This window comes from Erinaceus europaeus, chromosome 8, assembly GCF_950295315.1.
Source record: "Erinaceus europaeus chromosome 8, mEriEur2.1, whole genome shotgun sequence".
NCBI lineage: Eukaryota > Metazoa > Chordata > Mammalia > Eulipotyphla > Erinaceidae > Erinaceus > Erinaceus europaeus.
Window position 1 is genome coordinate 6,797,225 of NC_080169.1, and position 21,811 is coordinate 6,819,035.

Genomic DNA, 21,811 nt, shown 5'->3' on the forward strand with positions numbered 1-21,811 from the left:
GTCGGGCGGTGGCTCAGTGGGTTAAGCGCACGTGGCGCAAATCGCCAGGACCTGCGTAAGGATCCCGGTTCGAGCCCCCGGCTCCCCACCTGCAGGGGAGTCACTTCATAGGCGGTGAAGCAGGTCTGCAGGTGTCTGTCTTTCTCTCCCCCTCTGTCTACCTCTCCTCTCTCCATTTCTCTCTGTCCTATCCAACCACGACGACGACATCAATAGCTAACAATAATAAATACAACAATAAAACAAGGGCAACAAAAGGGAATAAATAAATATTTAAAAAAAAATATATTTTTAATTATTTATTTATTTTCCTTTTTGTTGCCCTTGTTGCTTAACATTGTTGTGGTTATTATTGTCGTTGTTGGATAGGACAGAGAGAAACGGAGAGAGGAGAGAGGAGAGAGGAGAGAGGAGAGGAAGACAGAGGGGGGAGAGAAAGATAGACACCTGCAGACCTGCTTCACCACCTGTGAAGCAACTCCCCTGCAGGTGGGGAGCTGGGGGCTCGAACCTGGATCCTTATGCTGGTCCTTGCGCTTTGTGCTACGTGCGCTTAACCCGCTGCACCACTGCCCGACTCCCAAATTTCCTGATTTCAGGAAATTCTCAGTTAAGATTTCTTTAGTAAGAATTCTATGCCTTTCTCCTCTTTCATTTTGTCAGCCCTATGATGTGACTATTCTCTTAGCCTTGTCCCATAGCTTTCTTATAATATCTTTATTTGTTTTGGTTCTTTTTTTTTCGTGTTGCTGGATTTTTCGCTTGTTGGTTTTGAATGGTGTCTTCTAACTTTTCCTCCCACTCACAACTTTGACTTTAGACCTCTGTCTTTCTGCAAATGGACTTCTTTACTGTTTTGTAGGTCAGTTGCTGTTTCTTTTTTATTCTATTTTATTTCTGTTATGAATTCTTCCAGGCTTCCTATGACTGTGTTAAAGTTTTCTTCTATAAAAATTTTCATTTTGGTGAGAATTTTATGGACTATAGTCCTAACACCTTCTTCAAGAGGTTTATATAGTTCTATTGAATTGGGGGTTTTCTTCAGACTACTATCTATATCCAGTATTGAAGCTAACTTTGTCTGTGTCCTTGTTATGTTTAATTTTCTGTGACAACTAGGTCCAGGTATCTATATTTAAGTTATTGTACCAATCTGCCAGCAAATCAGAAGCTAGATATTACAGGTGTATGAAAAACTGTATAAATGGGGCACTTCCTTCTCACTCTCACCAGAATCAGTTACAATGGCAACTGAAATCCAGTATGGCTACTTTGAAGCTGCAACTACAGTTCTCACTCAGCTTATAGTTTTTATTTCCTTGTTTCCATTATTGTAACACTGTAGGCACAGAGTTGTGATACTGGGTTGTCAGAAATGTTGTGATGCATTTCTGTAGACAAAAAACATTAAAAAACGTCATGACTTTTCCAACAACCAATAGCTTTGGGTTTCAGGATTTTGGTTTAGTCAGCCCTCACCCACCCAGTTAAAGTTCTGAGCTTTATGAGTTGTTTCCTATTATTGCTGTTGTTTTGTTTTTAATGACACTCAGTGCGATAGAACACTGAGCCAGGCAGACTAGAGCAGAGCAGCTTCCAGGGAAACAGAATGGAGTAACAGAATGGAGTAACAGCAGAATGGAGTAACAGCACTGAATGGATTAAAGTGAAGCAGACCTGGTGCAGATTGTTCAGTGGAATTACAGAGCAATTACAGAAGCCAGACCTTCCACCTTCTACACCCCATAACGACCCTGGGTCCATGCTTCCAGAGGGATAAAGAACAGGAAAGTTTCCAATTGGGGGTGGGATATGAAACTCAGGCGGTGGGAATTGTGTGGAATTGTAACCCTCTATCCTATGGTCTTGTCGATCATTATTAAATCAATAAATTTAAAAAATTGTATTTTGTGATCTACGTGAACTTTATCTAAAGCAGCCCTTTCTCTTTTAAGGTGTTCTAGAGAATAATCTGAAACAAAGACTATAACATATTTCTTCCAGTGAAAACGCCCAAGGTCTTTACCATTTAATAAGTTCTGACATTTTATGTACTGATAAAAACAAATAATGCTTTCTCACCTGTAAATAAATGTCATTACACAAGATAACAGGAATGATTTCAAAACTGATGACTTGATAATGACAATATCCTAATACATGCCCCACCTTCAGTGGGGATGCTTCACAAATGGTGAAGCAGGTCTGCAGGTGTCTATCTTTCTCTCTTCCTCTATATCTTCCCCTCTCCTCTCAATTTCTCTCTGTCGTATCAAAACAAAAAAAGAAAAATAAATGGCTGCCGGGAGTGGTGGCTACATAATGTTGTCCCTGAGCCCAGAGATAACCCTGCAAGGGAAGTGTGGTGTGTGTGTGTGTGTGTGTGTGTGTGTGTGTGTGTATCCTAATACACAAACAAAAGATCTCACCTTGATGTCCGTACCTGTAATTCTTAAGTTATTAGAATGCCTGAGATCACTAATGTGCCATAACAGATCAGGAGGAGTTCTACTTACAATCATTTCAGAATACTAGATATTTTAAGACAACTCAAAATGCAACTCAAATCCATACTTTCTTCCAGCAAAGGGACTGAAATCCATGTTCAAGGACTACTAATTCTCAGAAACAAATTTCATGGCACTATGGCAAACGTTTCATGGAACTATGATGTATGTATTGTCGGGGTTCCTCGGAGGGGTGAGCTCGCTAAAGGGGTCCTCCAGCATGCCGTGGCAGCAGACGATAAACAAACCTCGTTAGGTCTATTGACACAGTTACAAGTTTGTAAAGGGGTAGCTGTGCAGGGGGAGTAGCCAGCTGGCCAATGAGATCAATATCTCCTTATAAGGGAAAAGAGAGCAAGGCAATGAGAAGGTGATGCAGGAACAGGGCAATAGAAATATAAGGAAGGTGAAGCCCACCAGAAGGGGGAGGGGTGGGTGATGCGCTGAGGCTGACAGGAAGGTTGGAATTTCCCCACATACTCTGGCCACATCTCGCTGGACCACAAAGCTGGCAGGCCAAGGGGAGACTGATAGATGAGCTTCCTGTGGGGGGTCAGCCATCCCTGCTCAAACATGCATCGGACCCACAATGTATGGATGATTATTGGTCAACACTCAGCACAACAGCAGAAACACATTTTTTTCTTTTTTAATATTTATTTATTTTTATTTTCCCTTTTGTCGCCCTTGTTGTTTAACATTGTTGTGGTTATTGATGTCATTATTATTGGATAGGACAGAGAGAAGTGGAGAGAGAGGAGGGGAAGGCAGAGAGGGCGAGAGAAAGACAGACACCTGCAGACCTGCTTGACTGCCTGTGAAGTGACTCCCCTGCAGGTGGGGAGCCGGTGCTCAAACCAGCATCCTTAAGCCTGTCCTTATGCTTTGCGCCACATGCGCTTAACCTGCCATGCTACCGCCAGACTCCCAGAAATACATTTTTAAAGCAGGACCTTGCACTAATGTGTACTTAACCAAAACCTTTATATGCTAATTCTACTTTCCAATCATTTCAGATTTTTACATCAAAGTCTTCATCTGCCATGATAAATTAATTTGTTTAGTTTAATATCCATATGCACATAGAGTTTAACAAAAGTTGAGATCAATGAAATTAGGAACTGTGATTTCTGTAAACCTGACTGGCCAACACTTAGCACCATCGCACAAAGACATTTCATGTGCTCCATGATTGACTGCCTAGAGGGAGGGAGAATGGCTGGGTGGGGGGTGGATAGATGCATGGATACATGGATTATGAGTAGTATGTACAAGTGGACACTAAAAATAATCATACAATGTATATATTATTCCCAAAACATTTGTAGGGAATAGAAATCATTAGTTTCATCTTACATGTGGGAAATCAAACTCAGAAATATTATGATAGCTTGACCAAGACCATGGCTAACAAATAATGCCATTATTTGCTCGTAAATTTATTTATTCACTGATTAATTTGTTCATTCATTTATTGCCAACAATGTTCTTTCTGGGGCTCAATGTCTGCAGGAATACTCTACCTTTCCTGACAGTGATATATATATATATGTGTATATATATATATATATATATATGTATAAAATTTCCTGACAGTAATATATATATATATATTTATTACATTTCCTGACAGTGAGATATATATGTTACATTTCCTGACAGTGAGATATATATATATATATATATCAATTCCTAACAGTGATATATATATTTTTTACATTTATTTTCTAATGTACATAGAAAGAACTAGAATGAGAGAGAAGCTGACAGAAACCTGCAGTACTATTTCACTACTCATTTTAACTTCCCCCTGTGGGTGGAGACTGGGCTTGAACTTGGATCTTCCCACATGATTATATATATATATATATATACTCTACCAGATGTGCCAATGCCTGAACCCTCATTTTTGTTATTTTGCTAACTGGAGTTGCAATATATATATATATATATATTCTACTAAATTTATTCTTTGAATGTTTATATATGCCTTCCATATGTATGTTTTTCTTCACAGAACCTTACAAATTCCTCATGCATGAAACTATCCTATAAGACACTTCTACTATTATATTCATATATGTGATGTTTGTTGTCACACTTAAAGTTGCCCTGTATTTGCACAGCAGTCAAAATGAGAAATAGCAAATGTCCTTTTCACTTATTCAAACTTCTCTATCCCCATGATCAGCTCAGGAAGTAGTGCATGCAAAGCTTTGCTACTTCTGCTTTCCTGGAAACAACATTATTCAAAGCAAATAAAATCTGTAGCTACCTGCAGTCATTCCTCAGGTCCTCATTACTGGAAAGATAGTCATTTGAACCTCCCCACTGAAATCACATTTTGAAAACACTGCCCTACAGCTGAGTTCTGGGTAAATCACCTAGGCGTTGACAGACAAGTGGTTAAAATATATTCTGCACTGCTGGTGGGAATGTCAATTGGTCCAACCTCTGTGGAGAACAGTCTGGAGAACTCTCAGAAGGCTAGAAATGGACCTACCCTATGATCCTACAATTCCTCTCCTGGGGATATATCCTAAGGAACACAACACACCATCCAAAAATATTTGTGTACACTTACATTCTTAGCAGCACAATTTGTAATAGCCAAAACCTGGAAGCAACCCAGGTGTCCAACAACAGATGAGTGGCTGAGCAAGCTGTGGTATATATATATATAATGGAATACTACTCAGCTGTAATAAATGGTGACTTCACCGTTTTCAGCCAATCTTGGATGACCTTGAAAAATTCATGTTAAGTGAAATAAATCAGAAACATAAGGATAAATATGGGATGATCTCACTCTCGGGCAGAAGTTGAAAAACAAGATCAGAAGAGAAAACACAAGTAGAACCTGAACTGGAATTGGTGTACTGCACCAAAATAAAAGACTCTGGGCTAGGGGTGGGGAGAATACGGGTCCAAGAAGGATAACAGAGGACCCAATGGGGGTTGTATTGTTATGTGGAAAACTGAGAAATGTTATGCATGTACAAACTATTGTATTTACTGTTGAATGTAAAACATTAATTTCCCAATAAAGAAATTTAAAAAAAAAAGAGTGGTGGTCTTAGCAAAGATTGGCCTGAACATGGGGATATGAACTCATCATGACCATTGGAGTTTCTTTGTTGGTTTTGTTTGTTTGTTTATATTTTAGGACAGCAAAGAGAATAACCCTTGTTTTTGCATGTTCAGTTGAGAAAGTACAAGTCCCCCTGGCTGTGACAATGAAGGAGCAGGACTGAGAATCATCAACATGCTGCAGTCCATATGTCAGATATGTGAAAACCTTAGCCTTTCGTAGCACCAACTGAGTCACAGCACAAGTTGCCAATTCAACCATGATGTCTATCTCAGGAATGCTTCTCATGTGAGATGGTTACATATGCATCGCCTAGATCATTTGGGGGGTGTGCCTTCTGTATCTTTGAGTCTGCAAATATCTAACGTAACTGATACAGTCTGTTTTATCAGTTGGTCATCAAAAGAAGGCAGAAGAGACTGTTTAAATCAATGGAAACACTCCCAGTGCTGTCAGCAGATAATGCTGATGCCCACTAGAGCTAGGATGTAGTTGACAGAGACGAACAGAACTGTCTTTATTCATCTGGGCAAGTTACAAACCCCTTTTGCAAACCCAATTATTTCACATTAAAAAAAGCATTCACAAGATTACTGTAAAAAGGAAACGTATATAAGACACATCAGATAAATAACAAATGTCAGAGTTCTGATAAATAACAGCTACCTTAGAGTTACCTCTAATAGATGTTGAATCAGTTGCTGAGTGACTGATCGCTTCCACCTAATTTAACTGGATTTTCATTGTATAAGAGAGGTTACAGGAAAGGCAAATAAATCTCTAGAAAAATTATGACTTTTTCCAGGAACTCCTCCAATTTTTTTTTCAAGATCAATGGCTGTAACTTTTTCATTGATTCCCCTTTTTGCTCTTTTCAAATTAATTACTGATCTAATTTATGGACAATGTCCTCCTATATGAAGAACAGATCACAATTTTCTGAAATTTAGCTGTCAAGTTAATTCTACAAGAAAAGGATAAAACAAACCAACAGGTGGGAGTCAGGTGGTGGCACAGCGGGTTAAGTACATGTGGCGCCAAGCACAAGGATCAACGTAAGGATCCCAGTTTGAGCCCATGGCTCCCCACCTGTAGGGGAATCACTTCACAGGCAGTGAAGCAGGTCTCTCCCCCTCTCTGTCTTCCCCTCCTCTCTCCATTTCTCTCTGTCCTATCTAACAACAACAACATCAATAATAACAACAATAATAACTACAACTGTAAAACATTAACCCCCCAATAAAGACATTTAAAAAAAAAAAGAGAGAGAGTATTTTCTTTGTATCCTTCACCTAGACACCTTTGTTTTTCTGTAAAATTTTCTTGGCAACAATAACTACTACTTCCTGGAAACATATTAGATCTGGGATATACACAGTAAGGGCTAGGGAGTGCCAGTTTTCCAAAGTGTCTTACATGCAGGAACATTGGTATGACAACCCTCTAAACATGAGGCACTCAACTTGAAATTGAACTAATGTGTTTATTAGAATTATATTCTTAGAAATATATTCACTTGGAAAGTGAAAGTCTACAGGCAAGATGGGTCCTCTAGCTTGTAGCAAATACCCTTCTGGGGGCTGGGCAATAGTGCAGCAGGTTAAGCACACATGGCACGGATCGCAAGAACTGACACAAGAATCCCAGTTCAAGCCCCGGCCCCCACCTGCAGGGTGGTCACTTTGCAAGCAGTGAAGCAGGTCTGCAGGTGTCTTCCTATCTCTCCCCCTCTCTGTCTTCCCTTCCTCTCTAGATTTCTCTCTGTCCTATCCAACAACAATGACAGCAATAACAATAATAATAACAACAAGAACAATAAACAACAAGGGCAAAAGGAAAAAAAATAGCCTCTAGAAGCAGTGGATTCATCGTGTAAGCACTGAGCCCCACCAATAACCCTGGAGAATAAAAATTTTTTAAAAAAACCCTTCTAATGGAGTGTGACTTGAGTAAGATAAATTTGAAACTTTCATTTCTTTCCACTCTAACTTTCAGAGACAAGTAATTTGGATTTTAGCCCTTACTCCTCTTGGTCTCTAATATGCTGGATTTCAATTTGCAAGCTGTTTTTGTTTGTTTGTTTTGTTTTGTTTTGTTTTGTTTCTCTTGAAGTATCAACATGGAAGAGACTGGTATTCCAAATTGAACCATTTCTTCTAAATAAACCTCAAAATTGATTTCTATCTCAGTACCACAGCCTATCTCAAATAATGCAGTTAATATAATATGGGAAGGAAGAATATAGGAAATAAAAGTTTTACCTTTGGGAATAGAATGACTATGAGGTGAAATTTATTTAGCATTTTGTGTTGACCCATCCTGAAGCCTTCTGGGAGAAAAATATTTTAATGAAAATTCTAGGAAGAACTTTGGAAAACAGTGTTTGATATTAGAAAAGAAAATTCTGACAGGTCAAAGCAAGACCATTCTAGATTTCTGATATTTCTTCCTAAAGAGAAATAAAATTACTCCTCATTTAATAAAAACTTAATGGTTAAACCTACTAAGAAAAGAAATTCGTTTTGGAAGACAGCTCAGTCTATTAGAGAACCAGCTTGCTTGCCTGAGGCCCCAAAGACCACAAATTCAATCCTCACCTTATGCCAGAGCTGACCAGTGGTGCTCTCAAGATGAATAAACTTGTAACTGTCGTCATCTAAGTCCCTCCTATCTCTCTCTTCCTCTCTCTCATAATAAATAAGCATTTTTAAAGTGGAGCCAGGGAGCAATTCTCTGTGTGTATCTCACCTTCCCTCTCAATAAGAATAAATAAAATAAAAATAAACTTTTAAAAAATAAAGGAATTGGAAAAATGGTTCACCTGATTAGTGTGCTGCTTTGCCATGTTCATGAACCAAGTTTAAGCCCAGCCTCCACCAACCACATTGAAGGAAGCCATGGTTCTACTGTCATTTAAACTCTATCTCTGCTTCTCTATTTTATGTCTCTTCTTTAAAAAGTGAGAGAGAGAAAACAGAAAGAAAGAAAGAAAGAAAGAAAGAAAGAAAGAGAGAGAAAGAAAAAGAAAGAAAGGAAGGAAGGAAGGAAGAAAGAGAAAGAAGGAGAGGGGAGTAGAGGGAAGGGGAAGGGAGGAGAACAAAGGGGAGGGGAGGGAGGTCAGTGGGGAGGGAGGTCAGTGGGGAGGGAGGTCAGTGGGGAGGGGGAAAGAGGGGAAGGGGAGGGGAGTAGAAGAGAGCCAAGAATGTGAGGAATGTTAGAAGATTTCCAAAAAAGTTTTTCCTTGGGTTCTGTTCCCTATCTCATAATCCTCCCTGCCTAGAGGTAAATTCAAAGTTTGTCTTCATTTTTTATCTTGGGTGGTGCCAATTTATCAAAAATCCTGAAAACAATGTAGAAGAACATGGCAAATTCTCTTCTTTCTTCCACGTCCAGGCTATGGAAGTTACTGACTCAATGTATCCTTTTGTATCCTTTATGCCTTAAGGGCATAAAGTTGCAAACTTTTTAGTCACTCAGGATTCATTTTAATCCTTCAACTCTCTTGTTTCTTTGTCTTAGGTCTCAAGTGGTTCAAACCATGTGCAAAGAAAGGAGAACTCTCTTAAAACCCCAAACCCACTGCAGATTAGTCAGTCTGTTTACTGTCAGTTTGTATCTCACATTCTTATCTTTTTTTTTCCATGTTGTCGTTCATCTTATTTCACTGTCCCTGTTTTCTTATTTTTCATCTTCAAGTTCTTTTTTTTTAATACTGCCAAGATTTAACAGGATAAGAGGATGTAGGAATCAGGTCTTCAATTGCTTGTCTACAATCACCCTGACAGTGGCTTAAATAGGACCTTCAGTTCTCTACCATTTCAGTCCCAATTGGGACACAGGGCATAACTGTCTGTACACCACAGGGAGCCTCATCTGTGCAGAAATGCTTGGCAATTTCTTTATCTTCTTGCTGCTTCTATAATGATGCTGTTAACCCGGACAGCATAGGCCTGCTCTCTCTCATCATGTCAACACATTTCCCTTCCACATTCCTTCTGCTCCATGACCAGATAAATCTCAAGTCTAGATAATCCTTCTTTCAGTTTTCTTCAAATCACGTTTTATCTATTCCCAGATAATCTTTCTGAGGTTATATAAGCAAAATAATTTTTATGTTTTTATCCTATGAAAAACTTTGTCTTCTTCAATATAAAGAGAGAGTAGAGAGAGAAACACATCAAGAGGGCAAATATATATATTGCAAAACATTAACCAGCTACTCATTGTCCTTCTAGCATTTACCCTTCTTCCGTAGCCAGTCAACAGCGTCAGGTTGAGCCTGATGTAAAGTTTCGAGACCTCCTTTGAATCTGGAGAGGTGGCAGTCGTTGACTATGTGGGTCATAGTCTGTCCGGAGCCGCAGGGGCAGTTCGGGTCGTCTCTGGCTCCCCAGCGATGGAACATAGCGGCGCACCGGCCATGGCCTGTTCCATAGCGATTGAGGAGGGCCCGATCATAACGTGCTAGGTCAAAGCCGGGTTGACGCTCGCAGGGTCTGTGATGAGGTGTTTGTTCTTGACCTCAGCTGACTGCCAACTCTGTTTCCAAGAGACTGGAACAGAGAAGTTCAGTGTAGGCATAGGGGACCAGATTGGGTGACAAGACGTCAAGCGTTGGACAGGGTGGGCGAAGATATCCGCGTGTATTGGCAGGTCCGGTCGAGCGTAGACGTGGGAAATGAACTTAGATGATGCCGCATCCCGACGAATATCTGGCGGGGCGATGTTGCTGAGAACTGGCAGCCATGGAACCGGGGTGGAACGGATGGTTCCAGAAATTATCCTCATGGAGGAATATAATTTGGAATCGACCAAGTGGACATGGGGGCTCCGGAACCATCCTGGGGCACAGTATTCTGCAGTGGAATAGCATAATGCCAGAGAGGATGATCGTAGTGTGGAAGCGCTCGCGCCCCATGAGGAGCTGGCCAGTCTTGCAATGATGTTATTCCTCGCGCCCACCTTTGCTGTGGTTTTTATGAGATGTCCCTGAAATGACAGGGTGCGATCGAGAGTAATGCCAAGATAGACTGGCTGGGCTTCATGCCGGATTCTCGTATCATCAAGCTGCACTCATTGTCCTGACCACAAAACCTTCCTCTTATCATTGTTCATCTGTCCCATAAACCACAGTGTTATTGACTGTGACATTGGTTGCTAGGTACAGTAGTAATTAATTTGTCACAGTTAAGAATATATTTTTAAATAGTTTGTTTTACTGGAAATAATTCATACTAACTCTGGATACTTGGGAAATTTTAGATATACCTGATGAAGGAAGTAGTTACTCATACTGTTACAACTCATCCAGAAATAAACACAGATGAAGTATCAGTTGCATATATACTGGTGTTTTTAAGATTTTCTTTGGTAGAATACATAAGTTGGAATTTGAGTTTTAATTGTTCTCATTGTAAGAAATATTATAGTTGGTATCTCTATGAAGCTATTTACTGTGTATGTTAATGTGTGGTTTAGAGTGTTTCATGAGGGTGTCTTCATTGTGGAATAGTCCTTGCATCACTATAAATTACTGTAGATGTGTGTAATTTATTTTTGTAGTTTCCTCTGAGCATATTTTTCTACTAAAATTTCTGTTCTTACTCTTGGTTATGGTTTCCAAATATCAACATATTACACCTTCAACTCAGTTGGTTGCAGTTTCCTTTGTTTCAGTATTTACCTTACTTTGAAAGTTTTTTCTCTTTAGTAGGTCACTTGATGCATGACAAATGTCACAATTTTTGTTCTTTCCTATTTCTAGTATGTAAGCTTCCTTATCACGAGAAAGGAACATGATAAACTAGTAGCCCCATAGTTAATGGTGCAACATGAGAGATATCCCTATTAAAACCAGAACAAGGAAAAAAAGTTAATATTCCTTGTAATATTCAACCAGTTCTTTAGACAAGGTAGACCTATTCAAGCTCTGGAGAAATCCTTAACAAACAATATTCTGAAAAGGTTTATCCAATAAAATGAAATAGGATTAGTATAAGCAACTTGACACTAAGTGAAATAATTTATTTTCAGATCACCTCATATTGATAGAATCAGGCTTCTCTCTTTTTGTTATTTTAGTCTTTGTATGATTTTTTTTTTCCTTTTTAAGGTCTGGGGGCTTGTGCATACTTGATATCATTGCTCCAGGACACACATTTTCATATATAAATGTTGAGGGAGAGAAAGACCAGCCAGAAATGGGAATAGTTACAGTTCTGTCTGGAATATTAAAGGACCACTCAAGAGATGGGAGTGGTTACAGGTGTGGCATGGGAGGTGCAGGCGGGGTTTTGAGTTTATAACCCAGAAATGGAGCAAGTTCAGACAGACTCTCTCTTTGGCCCAGACAGCATCATGTAAGTCTTTCTCAACCTTTACTCTCTCTCCTTCCCAGGACTAACATGTGAGCAGTTTTCAGTCCTGTTCCTTTCTTTTACTCTACCTCTCTCTTATCCTAACATGTTCTCTATTCAATGAAAGTTTAATTTGCCTGAAAAATCATGTTCTCTTTTCAATTCTTTGTGGAGATCAGTGTGATGAGCTTTGCGGGAATGGGGGGAAGCAAGCATTGGCCTTCCTGTCACATTGTGTGTGTGTGTGTGTGTGTGTGTGTGTGTGTGTGTGTGTGTGTGTGTGTGTGTGTGTGTGTGAGAGAGAGAGAGAGAGAGAGAGAGAGAGAGAGCAGAGAGCGCACCTGAGCACTGTTCATGCATAAGTGATACCAGACCTTTAGGGTCCTAGAAATGCAAGCTGGAGGTCTTAACAGGTTGAGCCATTTCTTTAGTCCTAAACCAGGATGGTGGTGATGGTGGTGGTGTGTGTTTTATGTCCTTATCTAACATTACCATTTCCACTTCTCACTTGCTTTTTTTGTAGAAATCAAGTTTGTCTAACTTTAAGCAGTTAACATATATTTTGTTTAAAATGAATCCAATAATATTTTTTGTAAAATAGTACCCATTTATCTTCACAATGTTTACGAATCATCTTTATTGGCACACTGCCTGCTTTGATCAAATGCCATTTTTGCATATGTTTTACTCTTTCTAGGTTATATTTCTTTAACTGTTGATGCTGGCATTAACAAACTATCTTATTTAGTCAATGAATTGCTATGACTCTATGTTTTAGTATTTCTAGGAATAAATTATCTTTATTATTCATGTTTATCTGTAAATTTGTGGTGACTTGGCATTTTTACATTTGAAAACTAGCATAATCTTATCTAGCTTAAAATATATATTCTGTGAACACACATTTACACAGATCTCTTTGGATAAGTGTGTTTGTTTCCTTAGGATATTTTCCCAGGAGAGAAATTTCAGGGTCACAGGGTAGGTCCATTTCTAGCCTTCTGGAAGTTCTGGAGACTACTCTCCACAGGGGTTGGACCAATTTACATCTCCATCAATAATTTAAAAGGGACCCTTTACCCCCATAACATCTCTAATATTTGTTATTACTGTCCTTTCTGATACATGGCATTCTCATAGGAGTGAAGGGATATCTCACTGTTGTCTTTATTTGCATTTTTCTGATAGCCAGTGACTTCAGACACTTTTTCATATGTCTGTTGTCCCTTTGGATCTCTTCTTTGGTGAATATTTTGTCTATATCCTCTCCCTACTTTTGGATGGAGTTTTTTTTTTTTTTTTGTGGTGGCGGGGGGAGTTGAGTTATTGCTGAATTTAATGAGTTCTTTGTTCATCTGGGATGGAGTTTGAAGGAGTCATGCTTAGTGAGATAAGCCAGAAAGAGAAGGATACATTTGGGGTGATATCACTCATTTGACAGATTTTAAGAAACAAGAATAGAAAGAGGAAGCAAAAAGTAAAAGTTTAACTGTTTTAGTCTACTGTACCAAAGCAAAGGACTCCAGCGAATGACAAGAAAAAGGGTAGGGGGTTGGGCGGGCGAGAAGGGCTTTCAGGTCCTGGTACATGATGATGTCAAAGGTCCTAAGCTGGGGGTGAGAGTATTTTGCAGACATCTGTCATGGTGAGATGGAAAACAGTATCCATGTGCCAACAACTGTACTATAAATTGTTAACTCCATAATAATAATAATAATAATAATAATAATAATATAAAACAATAATAAGTATGTATTCTAATGTATGCTGTGGTCACACTAACTTATAGAAAAGTTGTATATAGGACAGTAACATTTGTATTCAGTATGCAATATGCCCTTTCCTTTGTGTCTCTTTATGTCACTGCAAAACCTTTACATTTTTATTCCTCTAAGAATTTATAACGTATGCACACATTTATTTCTCAGAGTAATACTGTATAGTATCACCTACCCTCACCGCTGCTAGTATGTAATTCTAGAACACAGAAGAATTATGGTGACCCTTCCACTAAGTAAAATTACCTATGCAAGACTGGGAAGGCAGACACGAGCAAGGTGAGCTGACACCTAGGCCAGGCGACATGATGCTCCCATGAGTCCCTGTGATACAAACGGGGCACTGCCATCTCAAGAATTAAGAGTAGTTGGGAGCTCTTTTGAGGTTTTCACTAGCAGTTCCTCTTGGCTATATAAATGCTGTAAGCTGAAATAACAAAACCAGATGTCTTGATTTTTGCCCATATTCTATACAACTCTTTCTGTAGGTTTAATCTATTAAGTTTTCGATTTTGTACAGCAATAATTAAAACAAAAAACTGTTTTCAGGCAACAAGCTATCAAAGTAATTTGACTTGAAACTACCTTTGTCTGACTTGGCTTAGGTTAAAAGGTCAGTATTAGTGAGTTTGAAGCTATCTTCTATAATTCAAAGTAGTAAAACAATTCTTTCAATTAATTCCCTTTAGGAGACTAAATGACCACTTTGAAGTAGCACTATGAGTATACATGAATCTTGCAGTAAATTGACTCTATCTTAAATGAATAGATCTTTTTAAAAAGCAAACAATAGATATGCATTTTTATAGTTGGAGGTCAAAACACAGATGCTTGGCCTCTTGTAAACTGAAATCCTCACAGTGGACATCAAGACACAGTGGTATTTTTAGCTTTAGACAGCCATCATGTTAGTAGAGACTGAGCTGAAGTTCTATGAAAATGTTTCTTTATGATTAATCCACCAAATATTCTGTTTTTCTCAGTGGGAATTAAAACAAAAGGCCTGGGTAGATATAACAAAAGATGGAGACAAGTGGACTCGACACAAGCTACCTGGCTTAATTTGGGTTCAAATTTGAGTCACCATTAAAGATTTGTTGCAAAACAAGCTACCAGACTTAATTTGGGTTCAAATTGAGGTCACCACTTGTGGATTTGTTGCTATCTTCCATAACTCAAAGTAGTAAAATGCAACTAAGTACCTTGAGGAGATGGGGGGCACTGCCTGCATACCTAGGTCAGCTGTGTGCTGCCCCTCTTTTCACCTGTGACATCTAGCTACAGACCCATAGGACCTTTCCCACAACTTAAGGCCAAATAATAGTAAGAATTGTATTATCTGAGGGTTGGTCAGTAGCACAGTGGGTTAAACACACATGGAAGTTCTTGCCATAGCAATCAGGCAAGAGAAAGAAATCAAAGGAATACAGATGGGAAGGGAAGAAGTCAAGCTCTCACTATTTGCAGATGATATGATAGTATACATAGAAAAACCTAAAGAATCCAGCAGAAAACTACTGGAAGTTATTAGGCACTATATAGCAAGGTGTCAGGCTACAAAATCAATGTACAAAAATCAGTGGCATTTCTTTATGCAAACACTAAATCTGAAGAAGACGACATCCAGAAATAACTCCCATTCACTGATGCAGCAAAATCAATAAAATACCTAGGAATAAAGCTGACCAAAGAAGTGAAAGACTTTGTATACTGAAAACTATGAGTCACTATTCAAGGAAATAGAAAATGATACCAAGAAATGGAAAGTCATCCCATGCTCATGGATTGGAAGAATAAATATCATCAAAATGAATATTCTCCCCAGAGCCATATACAAATAATAAAAAATTAAAAAAATTAATACATAGAGTAATATGAACAAGTCTCCAAAATAATGTGTTGAGTTTTTTAAAATCAGTCTCAAAAGTTTTTTACAACATTACTTTTAATCCTTGAAATGACAAAAGTATAAAATTAGAAAGTGCTGGGGGACAGGTGGTAGCGCAGAGGGTTAAGCATTCATTGTGTGAAGCACAAGGCCTGATGTAAGGATCCGGGTTTGAGCCTCAGGCTTCCCCACCTGCAGGGAGGTACTTTCACAAGCATTGAAGCAGGTCTGCAGGTGTCAATCTTTCTCGCCCCCTCTCTGTCTTCCTTTCCTCTCTTGATTTCTCTCTGTTCAATCCAACATCAATGACATCAACAACAACAACAATAATTAATAACAACAATGATAAGCAACAAGGGCAATGAAAGGGAATAAAAAGCCTCTAGGAGCAGTGTATTTGAGCTCCAGCAATAACCCTGTAGGCAAAAAATAAATAAATAAATAAATATAAATAAATAAATAAATATAAAGTACTGACACTAATCATGGGGATATAAGAATGTGTTCATATGTAACAACAAATGTCTTATAAGTCGTAATTTCCCACACAAAGCGGTTTTTTAAAAAAAATTCAGTGGATTTAATACAGTTAGACACTTCTTTTGCAGAGGCAATATATCACTGATGAGATAAAAATTAAGAAATGGCATATAAATTTTAGAGTCAATTATGGGTTATCATTGCTGCTCCACTGTCAGAAAAATTATACTTATTCAATAATAAGTACTACACTTAACACTCTATTATCTCTGCTCAAATACTTGAAGAACCCCAAGTTCTAATGTGATATTGTTGTATCTGGGTCCATGATATAAAGAAATCCACAAGGAACCAAAGGTGATGTAAAAGCAGAGAGCCTTTATTATATTCTAGCCGGCTAGGGCCGAGTTACCGAGGGGCTGACACACCAGCTTTCTGGTAATCGACCCTGTACCCAAGCCCTATTAAGGTTTCTATACCTTTCCGATTACATGGCTACGTGACAAGGTTCAGCTACACCATGTGGTTACATGACAGTTTTACATCTATAGGCCACAGGTGCAGGGAAGGGGAGGGGGTCTTTTTTGTCCTTGGAATTATTCTCTTTTTCCTGACTCCAGGTTCCCAGGCTGTTTTCTCAGAATCTGCCCTTGTATTTATCTCAGGCCTTGCAGACTCCCAGGCCTGTCTTGTAATTGCTTACTTAACTCTTGGGTTGCCTGAGTCTAGGTTTATTTGTCTGTTTATATACCATTTTACATTTATTACTTTTTGCTCAGTTCCTACAATACTCAATTCAAAACAATAAAAAAATATTTTTTTAAATTTTTAAGTATGTTATTTTTAATCAATATTTTATGACATCACTATTTTGAGAAAGCTGGTCATACTGCCTTCTTGAAACATATTCATCTTAAATGTTCCTAATTTATAATAAACTCCTTTATTTATCTGGTTTATTCAAGGGGGAGGATAGTGGGGAAATTTGTTTCTAGAATATCACTATGAGCCACGAATAATGATAGAATGTCCTATCTACTTGCTGCTCTCGAAAATTACTTACTGAGTAGTGAGGGGAAAAAAAAAATTGAAAAACTAATGACCACCAAAGCTATTTGAAATATATTTAAATTATCATATGTCATAAGTAAGTTCTTAAAAGTTAGTGTTTCAGGCAAAAATCTTTTAATTTTTTATTAGTTATCTAATGATTTGATGATTAACAAGACTGTAGGATAACAGGAGTGTAATTCTCTACAGTTCCCACCACCAGAGTTCCATATCCTACTCCTCCACTGGAAGCTCCCCTGTTCTTTATCCCTCTGGGAGCATGGACCAAAATTCTTTTTGGGGTACAGAAGGTGGGAGTTCTGGCTTCTGTAATTGCTTCTCTGCTGGACATGGGCACTGACCCCCAGCCTGTTTCTAACTTTCCCTAGTAGGGGAGGGCTCTGCTCTACTCAGACAAATATTCTGTAAATTAATATTCCAAAGTCATAATTCCATTCATTTTCTACTAGGCTAATAGTTTATCAGATGACATTTTGCCTCCAAATGCTCTTAACTGTTCTTACATGCTTAAAATATGTTTAGTAAATATGTATACATAATTAAGGAAGGTTTTGCTAATATAAGATGTCAATAGTGTATAGTATTTGTGATTTATACAATGAATATCAGTAGGCTTAAACCATGAAACTTTTCAAGGTATTATCTTGCTATTTTTCTCTCAAAATAAAAAAAAATTACAAGTAACCATAAAATAAACTTTCCATTTAACTGTTCACTAAGCTCAAGTAACAAAATTAATTTAATCAGGACACATGCTTAGTTTATAAGGATAAGATATGACCTCTTCTCAATGAAGTTCTAAATGTAAGATTTATTCCTACATCCCACTTAAATATACTTTTTTATTTTTAAAGACTTTTTTAATATTTATTTATTCATTTTCCCTTTTTATTGCCCTTGTTTTTTTAGTGTTGTAATTATTATTGTTGTTGTTATTGATGTCTTCATTGTTGGATAGGACAGAGAGAAATGGAGAGAGGAGGGGAAGACAGAGAGGGGGAGAGAAATCTAGATACCTGCAGACCTGCTTCACCACTGGTGAAGTGACTCTCCTGCAGGTGGGGAGCTGGAAGCTTGAACTGGGATCCTTATGCCACTCACTGAGCTTTGCGCCACCTGTGCTACCGTCCGACTCCCAATATACTTTATTTTATAATCAGAGCAATGCTCAGCTCTGCCTTATGGTGGTGCTGGGGATTGAATCTGGGGCTTCAGAATCTCAGATATGAAGTATTTTTTGCATAACCATTATGCTGTCTCTCCAGTCCCAGTATATAACTTTTCTACATCTGTTTTACTCTTATTAATCTGATATAATCTTAATAATAATTGTTAATAGTTCACATACTTAGTAAATATGCTGAACATTTTCATGTAGTTTATTTTTAAGCCATGTTCCAACTCCTTTAATATTGTACATTTATTGGCATATGTTACGTGTATAGTATACATAGCATTTCAACTTTTTGTTCTGTAACTTCTTTTTTCTATTTTTACTAAAGCATTAATAATGGTTTACAAGGTAAGAAAACTACACGAGTATGGGGAAGACCAGTGGACTAGGTTGAGCAGTCACATTACTATACGTAAGGAACTGTTCCCAAAACAAAGATCCCCACCTGTAAAGAGAATGTATGAGCAGTGAAGCAGGACTACAGGTGTCTCTCTTTTTCTCCCTATCTCCTCTCAGTTCCTATCTGTCCTACCTAATAAGAAACAAAAGAAAAGAAAATGAGAAAAAAGAAAAAAAAAAAAAAAAGAAAAACTGGCTGCCCAGAGTGGTGAATTCATCTTGCAGGCATAGAGCCCTAGTGATAACCACAGTGACAATAAGAAATAAATGACTAAAAATAATTAGTTGCTAGGTTGGCAGGTTATCCTTGTGACATTTTCTTTCTGTGTGTAAAAGTGTTTCAGTTTGATATGGTTCCATTGGCATCACTTTGTTTTTTCACTTGCCCACAGGAATGAATTTCCAACGACACTGTTGATACAAAGATCCTGACACGGGGAGTCGGATGGTAGCGCAGCGAGTTAAGCGCAGGTGGCGCAAAGCGCAAGGACCGGCGTAAGGATCCCAGTTCAAGCCCCCGGCTCCCCACCTGCAGGGGAGTCACTTCCCAAGCGGTGAAGCAGGTCTGCAGGTGTCTGTCTTTCTCTCCCCTTCTCTGTCTTCCTCTCCTCTCTCCATTTCTCTGTCCTATCTAACAACGACATCAGTAACAATAATAATAACTACAACAACAATGAAAAAAAAAAAACAAGGGCAAGAAAAGGGAAAATAAATAAATATAAAATTTTTTTAAAAAAAGATCCTGACATGATTGCCAACATCATAGCCACATATAAAAAAATAAATAAATAAAATAAAATAAACTGGATCACCACTTAATACCATATACCAAAAATTAACTAAAAATGGATCAGATATTTGATATTAGACCTGAAATTATAAAATACAAAGAGTAAAACATTGGTCAGATCTGGCTTCTTATGAGGAAACAGCATCACACTTTAGTTGTGTATTATATACACACACACTTAGAGAGCAATCTCATTAATGAGATTGGATGTAGCAATTCTGAATAAAGTATTTTACATCAGTTATAGTAATGTATAAGCAAAATACATGATGGCTAGTAAGGTTTTTATATGAGGATATTAAAATGGCTAAACTACACCATTAAGAGTTTTGTTTCTGTAGTTCAAACACAATAATACATTTCAGGATTAAGAAAAATAAAGTCCTCTTTGTGAACTGTTTTCAAAAAAAATTCAACATGTTCCTAACGAAAACTAGAAACAAGATAAAACTTGCCTTACTTAAGAGATTAGATATTTGACATTCACTGCACGAATTTCCATAAAAGTAAAAGCATTCACATTGCAATCAAGAGAAATACATGGATGCCTATTCTGACTATTGTCACTAAGCAATGGAGTGGAATGTGGGGTTTGTCTGTTTTTGAAGAAGTAAGTGTATAGAAATTTAAAAACCTGAGAGCATTATTTTCAAGAAAATTGCCTAGAGGGCTAGCAAGATAATTCACTTAGGAATATGCCTGCTTTGACCTGTGTATGACTCAGGTTCAAGCCCAGCCACCATTGCATAGGGTAAAGCTTTGGTGTTGATCTGATTGACTTGCTAGTTTGATTTGTGGACATGGAGCCATCCTTGCTTCCCAGGAATGAGTCACAATTAGTCCTGGTAGACTCTTCTCTTTATATGAAATTGGACTTGATTTGTCAAGATTTGTTTGAGGATCCTGGAACCAATATTCATCAAGAATACAGGTCTACAGTTTTCTTTTTGGTAGGAATCAGAATTATATTAATCTCATAAAATGTGTTTGAAAGAGTCCCCTTCTTTTTAATTTTCCTGGAAGAGTTTGAGAATATGTGTTACATCTGTCAGAAACCATTACTATAGCCATCAGGACCTGGCCTTTTGTTCTTGAGAAGACTTTTGTTTACTGCTTCAGTTACTGCACTAGTAATTACCTTAAGTCAGCATGTTTGATTATATCTCTAAATCAAACCTGAATAAACCTATCACCATTATTATTGCCAAGTCTAAACCACTGTTACCTCCTATGAGGACTGCTGAAATGTCATCATAATAAATCCCCCTTGTTTCTAATCTTGCCCTCTACAGTTTTCCCATACCAACAAAAGTGATATTCCATGAAATATCAGTAGAAGCTAGTCATTGAGCATGCAGGTTGAATTCATAAAGTAGGAATTCATTCATTAAAAGAAGCTACTGTTGAATTCCTAATAAGGTCAAGACACTTTTTAGGCCAAGAAGTATTAGAAACAAGAAATACATTCCTTTGGATTTTTTTTGAATTGTAAAAAATTCACTCTAGTTGATGCAGACAAAAACAAAACTGACAGGTAAATAGATAATGCAGGAGAAAGTGATCACTGCGAGCGAGTAAAAAATATGCTGAGGGAGAATGGAAGTTTAAATAGAGACAGTGTGAGAATATGACATTTGAATAATTATTTGAAAAAGGTAAATGGGAGAGCTGGGTCAATATTCTAAGTTCTTTAAGTTTAATGAATATAGTTTGAAATTAATAAGTAAAGGTCAGGTGGTGATCTCCCTCCCTCCCTCCCTCCCTCTTCCCTGTCAATTTCCCCTTGTCTATATCAAATGGGGAGGTAAATGGCCATCCAAGAGCAGTGGAATTGTAGTGATAGCCCTGGTAGCAGTAAATAAGTAAATAAAAGCATTTGCTCCTTCAACTTCAGTGTTATATTCCTCAAGAAAAGACTGCTATTAAGTTTTTTAAAAGCTCTATTTTTTTGAAAGTAAATCCCAGAGATGTTTAGTAAAGCATACACTAATCAATTACAATAATTGTGAAGATCTTCAGAATCCCATTTGGAGCTGTTGAAGAGGAAATTACACCCAAGCTATTCATTCTTTTCCTCATCTCACTCTCCACAGTAGATGGAGAATTGTTTTCCATTGCCAGCAGATACAGTGTTACCACAGTAATAAGAGCACTGCTCACCAGGAACGTGCTGCAGAGTGAAACTGACTGTGGTGCTGAGGTTTCTAGTTTGGCTCCTAAAACAAACGTCCACGGAAATTTTAGTGATCTTTGTGACCAAACGTTGCCCTGCAAAGA

At 38.0% G+C, this 21,811-nt stretch overlaps 1 protein-coding gene across 3 annotated transcripts in view; it reads right to left on the bottom strand.

Moving 5' to 3' along the window:
- The window catches only part of LOC103124766 (probable G-protein coupled receptor 141), a 76,139-nt gene that overhangs the window by 48,603 nt on the left and 5,725 nt on the right, over positions 1-21,811 (bottom strand). The window lies entirely within an intron of this gene.